Source organism: Ctenocephalides felis, unplaced genomic scaffold, assembly GCF_003426905.1.
Source record: "Ctenocephalides felis isolate EL2017-DRISC unplaced genomic scaffold, ASM342690v1 CF-g0.4_SCAFFOLD_01170, whole genome shotgun sequence".
NCBI lineage: Eukaryota > Metazoa > Arthropoda > Insecta > Siphonaptera > Pulicidae > Ctenocephalides > Ctenocephalides felis.
The window spans coordinates 24486027-24503205 of NW_020537324.1; positions in this window are offsets into that span (position 1 = coordinate 24486027).

A 17179-nucleotide genomic window follows, 5' to 3' on the forward strand; every position below is an offset into this window, starting at 1 on the left:
TCTTTTTATCCCACATTCGGGGTCTTTTTCAATTGTAAAGATATTTTACAAAATAATTGATAAATTATTCAACCAATGTAAAATGCAAATTTTATGGACAGGTTTATTACAAAGATTACTTGCCTCCCTATTCACATGTAAGCTTTGATAGAGATTATAACAAAAATCTGTTGAATCTAACTTAAAAATTACAATTCATCCTATAAAACAATTTAATCATATATATTTAAAAATTATATTAAGGTATCCTAATTCATAAACTAAATATACCAGGTCAAAGTTAAAAAATCTACCAACGAAAAAAAAATAGTTTAGTTACGAATATCGATACATGATTGTTTATCTTCATCATAAGACTTGAAATGATGCTAGTTGCACATCTTCTGTCATGTACTTCAAAATAGTATTATTAAAAAATTTTATACTTTACTAGTTTCTGAGCTGACGATGATAGATCTTTTTACTCGCGGACCTGTAAGCTCTACATAGGGTAGATAGTTTTAATTTCAATTATTTTTTCCTAATTATTTAGCAATAAATTGATTTATTAATTTAATTTAAATTCCAATTTAAGTAACTTATAAATAAATATTGAAAGGTAGTTTTTGTGCTATTTTATTTAAACTTTTAAAATTTAAAATTAAAAAGAACATAAACTTTGTTTATATAATATTATTATTATTACTTTACTATTGTTGATATGGTCTAATTTATATATAGGCCTTATAAATCTCATATTATTATTACTTATTTCTCAAATACAGCATGAAATTTTTTATCATTTAATTTCTGAAAAGTCTTAGAGACGTCACTGAACTTTGGCAGAAACTCCAACAAAAACACGCGCGCATAATGTGCAGTATTTGCCTGTGTTAGTTGACCAGGGGTAGAGCTTTAGAAATCGCACGGTCCGTTTATTATTGGCTCACTTGTTTTATAATTTAAATTGCTGAATTCTCAGACAATAAAGACCATTGCATTATACTAATCCATTCAAATTAATGCAGTAAGCAAAACGCATAACCACAAGTCATTTGATAGAATTTATAAGATAATTGCTGCATAAATATTATTAATATTGCTCAAAGCTTTTGGACTCGTTTAATTGAAAATTAGCTTCCGTATATGCGCTTCGTAAATTAACATGTTATTGCCGAATAAAATTAATAAATTTATATAAGCATCTGTACATCCAAGAACATACAAAATGTGTACTCACATCCAATATTTGACATATTATAATTAGCATAAATATTAAATCAAACATTAAATCATTTATACACCATGCATGAATAAAATCAATAAACTCCTCTTTGTACATTTAAATAGATATATAAATTTGTTTGATAAAGATTTCAATTGATACTACAATTTGTTATTCAAATACGATGTTCTTTTCATGAGTAATCGTTCCGACAATATAATGTTTACATAAAAATCGATTCATCTTCATTATTCATGTACATTTGCTTTGTTTACTCTGTCATTTGATATATCAGTTATTTAACTAAATTCTATATGTGTTTGTGATTTTCTATCAGTTGATCATTAATTCAAATTGTTTTTTAATTGCAATAAAATAATATTAGTAATTACTAATATTTTGTAGAGGAGATTGGTGCTGGTTGCATCAGTTTTTAGAAATCATTTTTGAATTAAAAATCATTACGTTTTATTTGCATGAAAAAGATTAACTCAGTTATTTATTATTTTTTACTTATTTTTTTAAATAATTGTATGCTATTGTTTAAAAGTCAAAGGTTATAAATTACATATGATTTAAACGTTTCAAGGTCAGTTTTTTAACTTTAGGGCAGTAACCAATTCTGCAATTTTTGTGCAATCCTTTTACACATTAATTTCAAAAAGAAATATATAATTGTTTACAATTCACTTTTGCACTAACCATTAAGGTTCAAATCATACCTAGAAAATGGAAAAATAACAATTTTCCGAGTATATTCTTGGCAACTAATTACTTGCTTTGTATGAAAACATATTGCATTTTTCTATATATTTTCTATAGCAGTCAGCTTATATATATTTTTCATAATCTGCCTGAGTAAATATTAATTTTCGCTTCTAGTTGCAATTATATCTTTCAACTATCATAACCAGCTCTAATCTCTTCGATTGTTGTTTTGTAGTTGAGAAAAGTATAATGATGATTACATATTAAAGCTTGCAATAAATTTAATTGGATATAATATCATCTTGAAATTATGTTTTATAGGAATTTAATAGAAAACAAACGTAAAAAGATAACACTAAATTTTAGTAGAGAACTATCCAAGAAGGTTAAAAAGAAAAGCGCCACTGGATTTAAGTCATCAACTCTCCTGATAAAAAATTTAAATAACTTAGTCATTATTTATAAGAAATTATTTTATAAGTAAATAGTTAAGATTATATAATTATCAATGAAATATTGAGAATATTATATCGAATGGGAAAACAACTATTGAGTTGTTTGTCTCTTTACGTCCGACATGTGTAAATTCCACAAATTTATTGAATGTCCTTAACTGGACAGTTGTAAATAAAATAGAGAATAAAAAAAAGGGAAAAAATTTTAGTTAGAGGCAACTCTTCATATGAAGGTGTCTAAGAAGGTATATCTTAGATATTTCTTAATATTGTAAAAAACAAGTTTTTTTTAATTTTAAGTAATTTATAAAATTTCTTATTTCCTAATTCTCTAATGGATGCTTGATAGCAGTTTGTTGAATTAATTTTGACTTTTACAAAATTATGTCCACCTTCCCACGATCTTCACCTTTTAATAGAGAATTATAAATAAGTAATCATTTTTGTCCTGCTATATCCAGAGTTCTAAACGTTCCATCTATTATTGGTTTTTCCCTAAATAGCGCCCATGCTTCGAACTAATCAAACTGCCGTCTCCGGCGTCGTCAAGTCTTCATTCAAAAATTTCGTGTAACCTGTGCTTATGTCATCGTGCCCTATTGTTTACGTGTTATCAGAAACGCGATACGTTAATGATTTATTCCATTGACGCATGTTTTATGGCCGAGGCATAGGGCGCCCGAACCTCATTGAAGAGGCGACACGAGCCGGCCGGTGCGCAGGCCCCGATACTACGTCTATGCGGAACATTCGCGTAGAAACGGCAGGCAACGTGCTCGCGCACGTGCGACGCGCTACGCGTGGAAAACTCGACAGATTCTACAACTATCGAGATGCAGAATGTTGTAGAAAATGGAATGAAGATTCTCAAGTATAATTGAATATAATTTTGTCAATTTAATTTCATGGAGAAAATATTGAATGGCTATGTATTCAACTAGATGTAAGTAACATTTTGCTTTGTGGCAACTTGCATGAACCTCCAGATACTCGAAAATAACCTATTTCATCAAAAATACTGGGCCAGCGGTGGTGATATCAGTTCGAATGTGGGCTAGCACCAACTAGTCCCGAATTCGCTGGTTCGATTCGCGCTTCCGCCAAAGCCCGACATCAGATAACTTTGATGTCAAATTTTCACATGAGGTTACAGATCTCAAATATAGCCTCAAGTGAAAATTGTATAGTTGCATATAAATAATAAAAATGTCAGCAAATACTTTGAGTATAGTTGATATCAGTCATAATTGGATTATAAATTTTGTATCATATGGAAAAACAACTACTGAGGCGTTTTTTCCAACATGGATTTGTAGTATACAATGTCCCTTTTCGGCTGACTATTGTAAATTCATCAAAATTATTGAATGTGCTTTCCTGGACAGTTGTAAAAAAAAGAGATAATAAAAATAATAATAATTGGATTAAACACCTACTGGGTTGCCATCCATTCAAAAATCCATATAATAAAGTAAAAACAATTACTGAATGTCCTAAGTGTGACAGATTGCAATTAAAAATGTTAAAAAAAAAAACAAAAATATTTTTTTGATTTATATGTGATTTTACCAATATACATGTCTACTGTATTAGCTATTTGTATACCTGTCCACAAATCTACTTTTTTTCTACTTTTCTACCTATTTACCTATATACCTGAGATTACCTGTCTGTCTACATGTTTACCTGTCCAACTAACCTGTCTACCTATATATCTGATATTACATGTCTAACTGTCTACCTACCTATCTGTCCACCTGTTTACCTGTCTACCTGACTACCTATTTACCTGTCTACCTGTCTACCTATCTGCCTGCATACATACTTCCACTTTTCCATCTGTCTATCTGCCTACATATTTATCAATAATTTCATTTGTATATTAATGAATATAATGATTAGTAAAGTTTATTTCGCCAACAAATGCCTTTTAGAAAAAAAATATGTACCTCCAAAACCACTAGACTTGCTTTGTAATTGTAATCAATTCTTCATTCCATCAACAGAAGTGAAATAATTTTTGAATAATTCAATCGAATTTTTCATATAATTTGTGTATTAGTATTCTCTTACTAGATATAAATATGTTTATTTAGAACATATTTTCTATGTGTGTATTGTTTGAATGTCCAAAATTTCTCCAATTATTTTACAGACAAACGATGTTAACTCAAGAATAAAAACAAATCGGTAAATTGAAATAAAACAAAATCATACAAGAATAATAGCTTGAACAAAAATTACATAATTAGAACTGAATAATTCATAATTCAACATAACCCTTGCTGTTGAGAAAACGTTTATATACATTCTCGTATATATTCAATCGTGAAATTACATCTGGATTTCGTTAATAGTTAATAGTTTCAGGCGTAATCTAACCAACATGAGAATTTTGGTTTTAGTTTACAATGGGACTTAAATTCTATAATAGATTTCAAAAATAATTACATTTGAATTACATTTGACCAAGCTCTCAAAAAAGTGGGATATAAATCTCTTTATTTTTTCACCGGTTCTTCGGGCATGATGGCGATAACTATAAGTTAACATGCATTACTAAAATGTTATTATTAACTATGATATTAACTTGTATATATTAAAAAAAATTGTCCACCATTGTCTGAAATCATGTTATAAACGGTAATATATTTCCAAAATTTTTGTAACCAAAAATATAAATCAATACGTTGCTCATAAGTAGTATATTGCTGAAGTATTATCATTATTACAATAAAACCGACAGTTAAATATCAAACCGAATTTGAGTACAAATTGTTTTGTGCTTAAAAAAGTTTTTACACAAAGCGAAACGTATGTTCGTGCAAAATTCAAAAAACCCATTAAAATTCACGGTCTTTTGTCGGAATGGTCTTTGAGAAACCGAGTAATTGAACATTCATTTGTACGCACACAAACAGTACGCACACAGGCACAAAAGCTCTCCGGAAAGAATATAAACGCGGCTTGTGAATGCTACGCACACACCAAGGTAACTCCCCGAACGCGGACTTGGGGCTGCGAGGAAGGTTCGCGAAAGTGGACAGCCAGCGAAAGGCTGGAAATACTATTTTTTTTCAGTAAAAATATACTAACGATTAAATTTATTAAATGATTTAATTTACCAGTTTTATATTCATGGCAAAAGATCGACTCAGTATTTAAATTTTTCACAAAAAAACTGATCAGACGTGTTTTTATTAGACTTGTTAAGTAAAAATGTTAAATCGAACACGTTCACGTGATAAAAAAAATTAAAAAATTTCAAATTATTGAAATGATATGTTCAATTATTTGGTACAATTTAAACAAATTTTTTAAATGCCGATTCCAATCTAAATACAAAGCACAAATTCTCTCTATTGCAAAGAATAATTGTTCAAAATAAATTATTCAAAGAATAATTTTCAAAAATTACTCTGCAAATCCATTTTCCCGCCAATTATTGATAAAATAACATTTAATCTAAAATAGTATTATTATTGTGTACGGTTATGTTGAATCCCGTGTTACATACAGCTCTAGAAAACATTAAAAAATATAATGAAAAAAATTAAAATCATATTATAAAAAATATAAATCAAAAATACATTTTTAAACGCATTTCTTGGCATTGCTTAACAAATTAAAATATATCATCAAAATAAAATAAATTCCAAAAATAAAAATGTAGTTAATATAGATAGTCCAACGTTAAGTTGCCTTCTGAAAAGAGTATCACCAAAAAGGCTCTCAAAACTGTTAAGTTCTGACTGCTGTTGGAAAAATGAGAATATAAAAGATATTTCTATATACAATTTTAATTATAAAGTAGAGTAGTGCTCTAAGATCCAATTTAACTTGCAGAAATTATCCTGTAAAAACCAAATCAACTACATACAAACAAATAACACATATCAAACAAACAACTTTTCAACTGTAATCAGTAAAATTTCAAGCTAATTCAATATAGTAGAAATATGTGAATTTTATATGTTAGTATGCTATTTTCCAAAAATTTGTCACCTTTTGCTACTTTTTACCCAATATGTAGGGTGGAAAGGAAGAGCCAGGAGGCAAACAGATCCACAGTTTTTAATATTAAGGTAGTTTTATGTAATAATAGCTACACTATTTAATCAATGTGATCTATTATAATTATTAGCAAAATATTTTTTAACTACTACTACTCTCATGAATCATGCTTGTGAATGTATTTCTGATTAATTTATCATAATCATACTCATTGTTCTTGAAAACCAAATATTACAAATGAAATTAAGGTATACGAGGTCTGTTCAAAAAGTACCCGGAATTTTCGTTTTTTCAAAAAAATATTTATTTATTCGTCTACATTAATGTGGTCCCCTTCAAAGTAGTCCCCCCCAGATATAATACACTTATGCCAGCGTTTTTTCCAATTTTCGAAGCACCCTTGATATTCACTTTTTGATATGTCCTTGAGCACTCTCAGCGATTTTCCTCAATCGAGGAAAACCGCCGTCCTTTTATGGGTCTCTTCAACTTTGGGAATAGGAAAAAGTCACACGGAGCCATATCTGGTGAATTTTTGCACTTTGCAACACTTTATTTTATTTTTTACGCAAAATTTAATACAAATTCTTTGACTTTTCAATTCTTCCATTGTAAAAATCGCCGAGCTCAGAAAAACACGTCGAACCTTAGCGACTACCACAGACAAAGTAAACAGTGAATATAGCTGAAAATTTCATCATACTTTAGGGGCATGTATACCAACACAATAAAAAAAAATTTGACAATCAGACACTCCAGACCCGCGAAATTTAATTATTAGTAATTCCGGGTACTTTTTGAACACACCTCGTATATATTTTTTATAAAGATTACACTGCATACACCCTTCGTATGACTAACTTTGTCAAAAGAATTTATAATTGGGGTTAGACTAAACATTAATTTAATGTATCTAGCTTAAAATGGCATTTTTAAACTTAATTTACTTTTTTCATTACTATTTGCTTATTGTTTACACCTTGCCGGTGTATAGTTTTGGTGAATCCCTTTTTACCCCAACCACATGCAAGCTATTCCAGAGGTTATATAGAAAAAACTATTGGATCTAAGTTAAAATATACCTTATATACCTATTAAATAACGTATACTTAAAAAATATATTCAGGTTACATAAATTAAATAAAACTGCTCAAAACAAAAGAATAACAAAAAAATTCATACGTATGGTCAATGTTTCGTTTTCTCGTGAAGGCGATGCCCCCTGATGGAGGAGGATCGCTGGTTGCACATCATATGCCTCTTACTTCAAAACAGTATTAATAAAAAATAAAATATATTTTTAATAGTTCATGTATATATATATATATATATATATATATATATATATATATAAGGTTTTATATATTTTCAATGTGATCACACAAATGTAAGAGTACTTCCCTGTCGTTGGCTCTGAGTCTATTAGTTTCAGTCGGTGCATCGCATGTCTTGTTCCTTTTCGACAGTCCGTACGTGTGCAAGTGGCTGCGTTTGTGTGCGAATGTTTGGGGCGAGGTACAGTAACCCTTGCCTGGTAGTGCTAGGAAGTCCGGGATAGTCCGGGAAAACACAATACTTGCAATATCAATGGAAAACTTCCCTCAATAGAAGAAAATGCTTTGACGATGCACGAACGACACAAAGACGACTTTCCGCACTAAACAGCAATGAATATGAAATCACGTAGAAATAGATCGACTGAAGCATGAAAAAGCCATTCGATAAAATGAGGTGTTCTACGTATTTCTATTTACGTTTTCGATTTACTTGAAATACAATAATTGAATAATAAAGGTTAGATGAGAGTTATAGATGTAAAGTAATATTTAGTTTCCATACGTATGTGTATAATATGTATATATATATATATATATATGTTTATATATATATATATATATATATATATATATATATATATATATATATATATATTAAGAGTTTAATGATCGGACGTAGCATCAATAAAAAACTTTTTTATTGTTTTATTTGTTGATGAAATATTTTTTCATTAATGTTATGATGCCAGATTATTACTCTGTTAATACATATGTCAATATCAATTTCAAGATTATATATATAATATATATATATATATATATATATCTGTGTGTGTATAATAATGCTTCAGGTACTAAAAGATATGTAGTTAAAATTACCAAAGTTTTTGAAAAAGCATTAAAAATAAAAACTAATAAATAATTTTAAATAATAGTTAAGACATTCAAACGTTTCGATTCCCAATTCAAATCTTATTCAGTGTATAAAACGATAGAACATAATAAAATAATAATCGAATATTTGTTAATAATCAACAAAAAGTATATCACATATAATATTTTCACAAAATTTAAATTTATTATATCAAAATTGAAAAGTCTTACTAGTGGGTAACCTTTTAGATCTAATGTTTAATATTTCATATATCATCAAAATTACTGAATGTCTTCCTTTTTGTAAAGACAGATTGTAATTCAATAAAGAGAATAAAGAAAACATATGATATTTTTAAAATATTTCAGTGTAAAAAGTGTTTCTGTGTTATATTAAATAATTTTTATAATAACTTTTCCATATTTTGTTTAATTTATTTTTTATTTTTATTAAATTTTTGTTATCCATTATTATTGGTGACAGTGTTGTGCATCTCTAATTTTCTTACACTAGTTTACCCTTACCGTATTATATTTTATGTTGTCTTTTTATAAATTTAATATTTTTTATATTATTTTTATGTATTATGATTTGTCGTTTTATACGCTGATGACTAGTCAAAATGGTAATATTTGAATGTTATATTAACAAAAACCACTACCCGGCATCCAGAGTTCGTACCCCGCTCTGGGCAACGTGACATCGTGCAGTAGCGATATCCATTTTCACTTGAAAATATAGATCGAAAATACGTTTTCAATTGAAAATATCCAATTTCGGGCACTGCGGTGTGAAATGGCAATGGGTAATCTTTTACACTAATCTTCCCTTAATCGAGATGGAATTTAACTAAGCTCCCAGACCTTCCCTAGGACAGTACTACCTATTATAATTATGTATTTTTGTATATAGTAATCTTATCAGTTTAATTTAAGTTACAATTTCTCATTTAATTTTATCATATTTGTTAGCTCATAGGCCTCATAGGTAAATTAGAATTTTATTTCTTTCATTATTATTTTTTATTTTATGGATATATAACCATTTGACTATTTCATTATACTTTAATATAATATTTATTATAATTAAAATATCTTTAAATATCTCTTCAATCTTTTTCGTCTTCAATTTCTTTATAATATTTGAAATTTTTCAGAATTTAATATTATATTAAAACTAATTCTTTCTGTTCAGTTTGAAATTATTATTGAACTGGAATTTTTAGAACTTATGGGTTCTATGAGCTATTGTAATTATTTCACTTAATTACATCGCTAAACAGATGGTAACCAAACGGTTGGCTTTCTCTATTTAATAAATTTATTATTTTAATTTCTGTACCCATGCATTTTTCATTGATGCAGCAATGGTTGGAAACCTACTGCTTTATATATTGTCAATTAAAAACTGATGTCACCTACTGCTAAAAATTAGGGTAAAGAATCTGGAATTTTACTTTAGTTTATGGGTAGTCTATAGCATTATTTAATTAATTTTGTTTAAAGTGAGACAATTATACATACTTCAAATCATAAGAACGATGATCGTATTGCCATTGACTTTGAAAATGATCAAGTAAAAGATACTTTATATTTAACTTTCGGCAATGTAATCGATCGTGAATCAAGTGGAGTGGAAATCTGAAAATTCTGATTTTCCTCTTTGTATTTGTATTCAATACCCTGTCTGAGATCCTTTGGACAATGTTTATTGAGATCCCAACACGAACCCAGTGATTGGTTGATACATGATCCAATTACTTTCTGATTAGAACCAGAAGAGAATTAAGATGTTACATACAATAAAGTTACATAAGGGCTGACATGTATGCCTCGTGGCTTTTGTGCTAATTAATAGAAGAACACTCGCAATAAGTTTGCCCAAAGTCAATTTACTCACTGAAATTTGGTACGACCGATATAATAAATAAAGTTTGTTATATAGAAACTTGAGTCATTAAAGATTTCTCTATCAAAACAGATATAATTAATTTTGACTCAAATCTTGTTACATTATTATATTACGTTACACTTAAATATATACATATGCAGAAATTCACATACTGTTAATTGGACACTAATTAAATCAGTTGACTACTTTTGCAAAAGTAAGAAATTGACTACAAATAAATTATAATCACAGTATTTTAGTTAGTGACAGTTCTATTCGTGGCATAACATTGTTTTTGTATATTTTTAACTTTAGTTTGATTTTTTTTTGAATATATATATGTTTTTATTAGTTGCTTGCGGTTGAGTTTTTTTTATTATTTAAATGCATTCAAGAGTATCTAATAAGAATTAAAAATCCGCAAAAAAAGCCAGATTTATGCCATTTATATCCAACTTAGATCTTCTTGAGATTTGTTTGTTCGATGTTGCAATATATTCTTGGAATTAGTAGCAGCCAATTCGTCAAAAATGAAAAACAATAAATATTAAAAATATTTATTCTGTGCAGAATACGTGATCAATCACATCATTTCAAGATAGGAATTTAAATCATGAGAATTTGCATCTTGAAATGACGTGATTGATAACATACTTTGTTTTATCAAAAATATTTTATTTTATTTTTAAGTTTATATATATATATATATATATATATATATATATATATGTATATATGCATATATGTATATATAATTTTGGAAGGCATATAACTTCAAATAAAAATAAAGACTTTGGAGAATCTTAATTTTTTCATATAGGAGCGCATATAATTTTATGTCATCATCATAGGATATAAATAAATTGATGAATAAATATTAAAAATATGCATTAATGATTATAAATATAAAACATGCACATGATTAGCACTAGCAGTATAACATTAAAACTGTTGGTTGTTGCGAGTTAATAATAATTTAATATTTAATGTATTTATTATTATGAATGAACTTTATGATGCTTTTTTATTTCCTCCTATATTAAGCTCTATATTTTTCTGTTTAACAACTACTGAGTTGTTTTTTCCAACATGTCAATGTAGTATACAATGTCCCTTTTCGGCGGACTATTGTAAATTCATTGATTTTACTGAATGTCCTTTACTGGACAGTTGTAAATAAAAGAGTTAATAAAAAAAAATCTGTTTCATCAAGCTACCGCTTATTTTTATTACCATTTGATTTCATTTATAAAAATGATACTTTCAATGCTTTCTTTTCTTTCTATTTCTATTCTAACAAAAATGCTGTGTTCCAATATGTTTTAAAAATTGTATTAACTCTCAAATATTACTTTTACTGACCAAATAATAATAACAATATATAACAATTAAGATCATTATAAAACTACAATGTATGTATTTGAATGAAGTAATAGTGAAAGTTCGAACTAATTATTTGATTAGGCAGATTTTCTTTGAAATATCAACGCATTAAGAAATACTTTTTTACCTTCTGCATGTTATTTTGGATCATATATTGATGCAAAATATAATTAGTTTTTAATTGAAAGTACTTAAACATCAATCACTTGTACTTTACAAAGTGTTATTTAGGTAAATGTTACAAACGTTGTCGTCAGAGGTATACAACCATAGTCAAAATTGTTATTATATAAAACTTATTGACTTTCTAAAGGAGAAATTCATGTTTTTGCAAAAACTCCTACTGCTCGACGTTTTAAGTTCACTTGAATCACAATCATTAATATACTCAGAATCCGTATTATTTCTATTATTCACAAGTTTTATTTATTTTATTTTATTATTATCATTCTTTGCTTTTTAGCTTAAATTATCATAATACGGATATCAATTTAATGGAAATACTATCCTTTATTTTTTGTGCTATTTTTTATTTTTTATTTATTTATATAGCAGTTGTAACAAATTTTGAAATTAGAAAAAAAATTATTATACTCATAATATCAAGTCAATTATTTGCGCATAATTTCATTTAACTTGCCTCAAGGCAAAATTGCACTTACACCTAATTGATTTTAATTTATCTAGAGACTTTAATTTTGCCTCTTCAAAAAAAGCTCAATAATCCTTTTGCCCAACTCATATGCAGACTAAATATCCTAATTTATTTTGACAATATATGTCAAATATTTCGGTAAACAATAAAATTTTCCATCTTTTTACAAGTATTTAAAAACTCGCAAGTATATTGCTCGACACCTTGGCGTGTTGCCTATATTTGCGTTACCTCCACTCAAAATAAAACAATATTCTAAATTCAGATACTTCGCGCAATATAGGAGGCCAGAGTACTGGGTTCGATTCAGATTATATTTTGATCTAGATATCTTTGAATATAGCAAATAATCTATTTAGATACCATCCAGAAGTCCTGTGTTCGAGTCCGATTGTGGTATGTCTCACACCTAGAGTCTAAATTTAGATAACTCGTGTAACTACTTTAATAGTATGAGGCGTTAGAGTTGGAATATTCATGGACAGGCAGCAATTAGATTTAAGACAATTATTGAAAATGGCTAAAAGCTTAAATTTTTTTGAAACAGATAATTTTGCACATAAATCAAAGATGGTGAAATTAAATGTATCAGATTTATGGATTATTTAATTTAAATAATAAATTGAATCTCGTTCGTTCTATTAAAAATGCTTCTAAAGTAATATGGATATGCATTTCCATACATTACTATACTATGGATATTACTTTACTAAATTATATTAATAATGAGGCAATGATTGAAATAAAGCATAAGCGTGTATGTCTCAAGGGCTCGACCCAGTATTACAAAACTTACATAATTTTTATAATTAAACCACTTGTCGTAGGCCTATGATGTTTTATAAAGTTTTTTTAATCATGAACTTTAACTCTAGAAAAGTTTCAAAATCGCCCAAAAATCAACGACTAATTAAAAGACTAATCAGAACGATTAATTATTAATTATTAATCAAAAAACATGAAACAAGAAAATTTGATTTTTTGGCAAAATCATAAACTTCTAATTCGAGAAGTTGAGATTTTATATTTTAATATATGTATATACAATTTAACATGAACGAAATATATAATTATAAGGCACGTGAAAAACATCAGAAAGTTTAATGTATATATATATTTTCAAAAACATAGTTATTTAAAATTGCCCTGATGTTAAGTTTTCGTTTTCCATACTATACAATAGTTGAAAATTATTTTTTAGTATTCTCAATTACCTATAAACACCATATCATATTTTGTTTGATTTTGTAAATATATATTTTGTTTGATTTTATATTATTAAAAAATCTGTAATGCAGTATTGCGCTATACATATTACTGTAAGAATTTAAATACTTCTATTGAAAAAATTTAAGTGTGATTATCCAACAAGCAAATAATCGACTTAATCTAAAATTATTGTTTAAAATTAAAATTGTTGTTAAAAACTTTTGAAATTGTCAATTGTCAATTTTGAACTTATGATGCGAACCATTATTCCAAAAATAAATTAATTTTTATAATAAATAATATAGTTACATTCTGTACTATATGTAATTTTATGTTAAGCACATTATTAATTCTACTATATATTGTAATTTTGTATATTTGTTAATTGTTATCCATAATGTAAAAAAATTGTATTTTTGAGTCCTCTTGGAAGAAATCTGTGGGCTATATATTTAAAAATAAATAAATAATTAATTAAACCACTTTTTGTAGATGTATAATATTTTATGATCTTCATTAAAACCACGAACTCTATCATCATAAAAAAAATCTCCATTTAATTACGTAGAAACAGCCGGCAGATATTTACTTTTACCTATTCCTTGAAAACTTGGGATTTTTTAGTCAGTTATTTTAGTAAAGTAAAATAAATCTGTTTTTGTCGTAAATTTTAGGACAATGCAACTCCAGGACCACAGGTAAATATCTGCCGGCTATTTCTTATTAACTAAGAAATTACATCTATTATAGTTCCTTGGTTAATAAGGAGTATGGGCAACCTATTAGCAAAAGTTTGAATGTTTTTTAAATTTTTAGGCTTATTGGAATCAAGCATACAGAAATGTACAGATTTTGTACAAATATTACTGTACTACTGATAATGCTAAAAAATTCAAAAAACATGATGCGCTCACGTTCAGCTTTATAGTATAAATAATTTAGGCGTAAATTTCTTTATAAGATATTAATGTTATGTTACGGATTCGTAATCGTATGATGTGGTTGTCAGACCAGACAAAAAGAATTGTATTTGCTGTTTGATCAGGCGTTTCACCCATAAAACCTAACCTGCAAAATGCACAATTATCAAATAACAATTTTATTTAGGAATTGTAACTTCCTGATGTCTCGTTGTAAACACATACGTGAAGTCTAACCAAAGTTAGTATTATAACATTTGTGTTTTTTGGAGGTTAGGTTTTATGTGTAAAACGCCTAATCGCGCAGCAAATACATAGCTTTTTGACAGTGCGTTACTACCTACTCATACAATTATAAACCTTTAACATAGCATTTCTAGTTTTTCGGAGAATTGGTACCTTAACTGTTTTTACTTTCAGGAAGTTCATAGTTTCGAACTATGTTTTGTATTTGTATAACAAAGTTTTGTATTGACGCCAATAATTTTTTAAAAAATTTACATCTTTTTGTATAGCGATTGAAATACCTTTATGCATCCCGGACTAATGTTTTGTCTGGGTAAGTCGGACTCAATACCACCCGGGTATAATACCGACTAAAACATCCGCTTTACCCTTGCCTCTAGTCCCCTCGGAAACCGCCGTTAGGCATTACTTCGTGGGGGGAGAATCTAGAATGTTATCATTCTTAACTTGTATTTATACTCATCTTTTAAATAGGCAAAAAGAAAACAATTTTAAAAAGATTATAAAAAAATATTTGTAAATACATTTCTCAATTTTGAATCAAGCGGGAGTGGTATTTCAAAAAAAATGATTAAAATATTTAGAATAGAAGTATTGGTATTTAAAATCAATTTAATGAGTGTTTGAATCACAACGCTGTTATTGCCGTCATTTCTAAGACACATGAACCAAGTATCTGCAAATAACAGAATATTCTAAAATTATTACCAATAATATTTGAGAAGTAATCTTAACGATTACGATTGCTTTTATGTTTGCTTTGACGACAGTTGGCGCGTAATTTTTATCGTTCAGCTGTTATGATCAGGCGCGATGGAACATCATTAATGATGCAGTATATACGACAATTACGTTTTGTCGTATAATTCGTTTAAAATAGTACAACCAGGACCCGCCTCAACGTTGTTCGAGTTCTCTCGGCAAGGAACGGGCGCAATGTGGATTGTGGAGTGCAATATATAGGAACTCTATATTGCCGGCGCATACAGTATACGGAGCACACGAACACAGGAGTCAGGACGCCCGGGCTGCATTCGGGTGTGGGAGCAGACTGCAGACAGCAGGGTGCACTGCACCCGACGTTCAGTTCCGGTCAATATCGTCTGCGTCGTTATTTCGTCGTATTTGCAATTTTAATATCAAATCGTAATAAAATACTGATTCATTCCTTAATAATACAATATTACTAGTGGTGTATCGTGCCTTAAGGTAAATTGCTGGAACTTACCCGTTACCCATACCGTAACGAAATGTTCGAAGAATATTAAATATTTTCAAATAGATTATTATAAGTACTGTAACATTTTCTAATATTTATAAGAATTATATAAACTGAATTACAAAGTTAAAATTATTTATTTAAAGTATATAAGTGAGCTTTAAAACTTTAGCCAGAATTAAAATTGAAATCTGAATTATTTTTGATATACAAAAAAAAGAAAAATTTGAAATGAACAAAAATTCCAAAAGCAATTGTTTTGTCAACACAAGCAGATTTTTTTTTTTTTGAATCATTCAAATCGGACGCTTAGTTCTCGCAAAAACTGCCATTTGTTGTACATTTAACTCGATATCTTCGAAATGGCTAAACCTGCCTTTGCCAAAAACTAATAAGCACATTTCCCTATCAATAGAAACCAAATGTTTGCAAGTTGCATTCGCTTCCCGATACGTTTAAATAATCAACTTAATCAATGCGTATTGAGACTCAACTATTTACGTAAAATTTTTGAACATAAAATTTTAATTTTCACTAAAAGCTAATCACTTTAATTTACAATTGATCTGTAATTGTATAAATTAAACTACCTTGTTCAACATACTTTATTTTATCTATTTTGTGTTAAAAATATGTATTTCATTTCAATATGCACGTCAACTGTAATCAGTATCTGCATGGAGTCCAGGATGAGTCCATTAATCACCTGATGTTTGAAAGGGAGGAGGAGTTTGACAAAAATCACGAAATATCACATTAGGGGCAGGGAGGTCTAGTAAGATAAAAAAAAATTAAATAAAAAAATTAACGTTTTTTCTCGGTATAAAAAATACAAGTTATGTTAGGTGGGAAAGGGGGGGGGGGGTAATTTTAAATTTTACCACGTATCACCAAGGCGGAGAAGAGGTCCAAAAATCCTTAAAAATCGATTACGTGATTCATGTACGCCCTCCTCATCGTTTCATCAAAATCGTCAAAAGAATGGTATTCAACATTTAGGGACCGATTTTGCCACATAACAGAAAAATGTTATGGCAATGCCATGTTATGAAGAACTTTCTATATATAATAATGACAAAAGCCATGTGGTTGGTGTGCAGTTAAAAGAACGATTTTAGATAACAG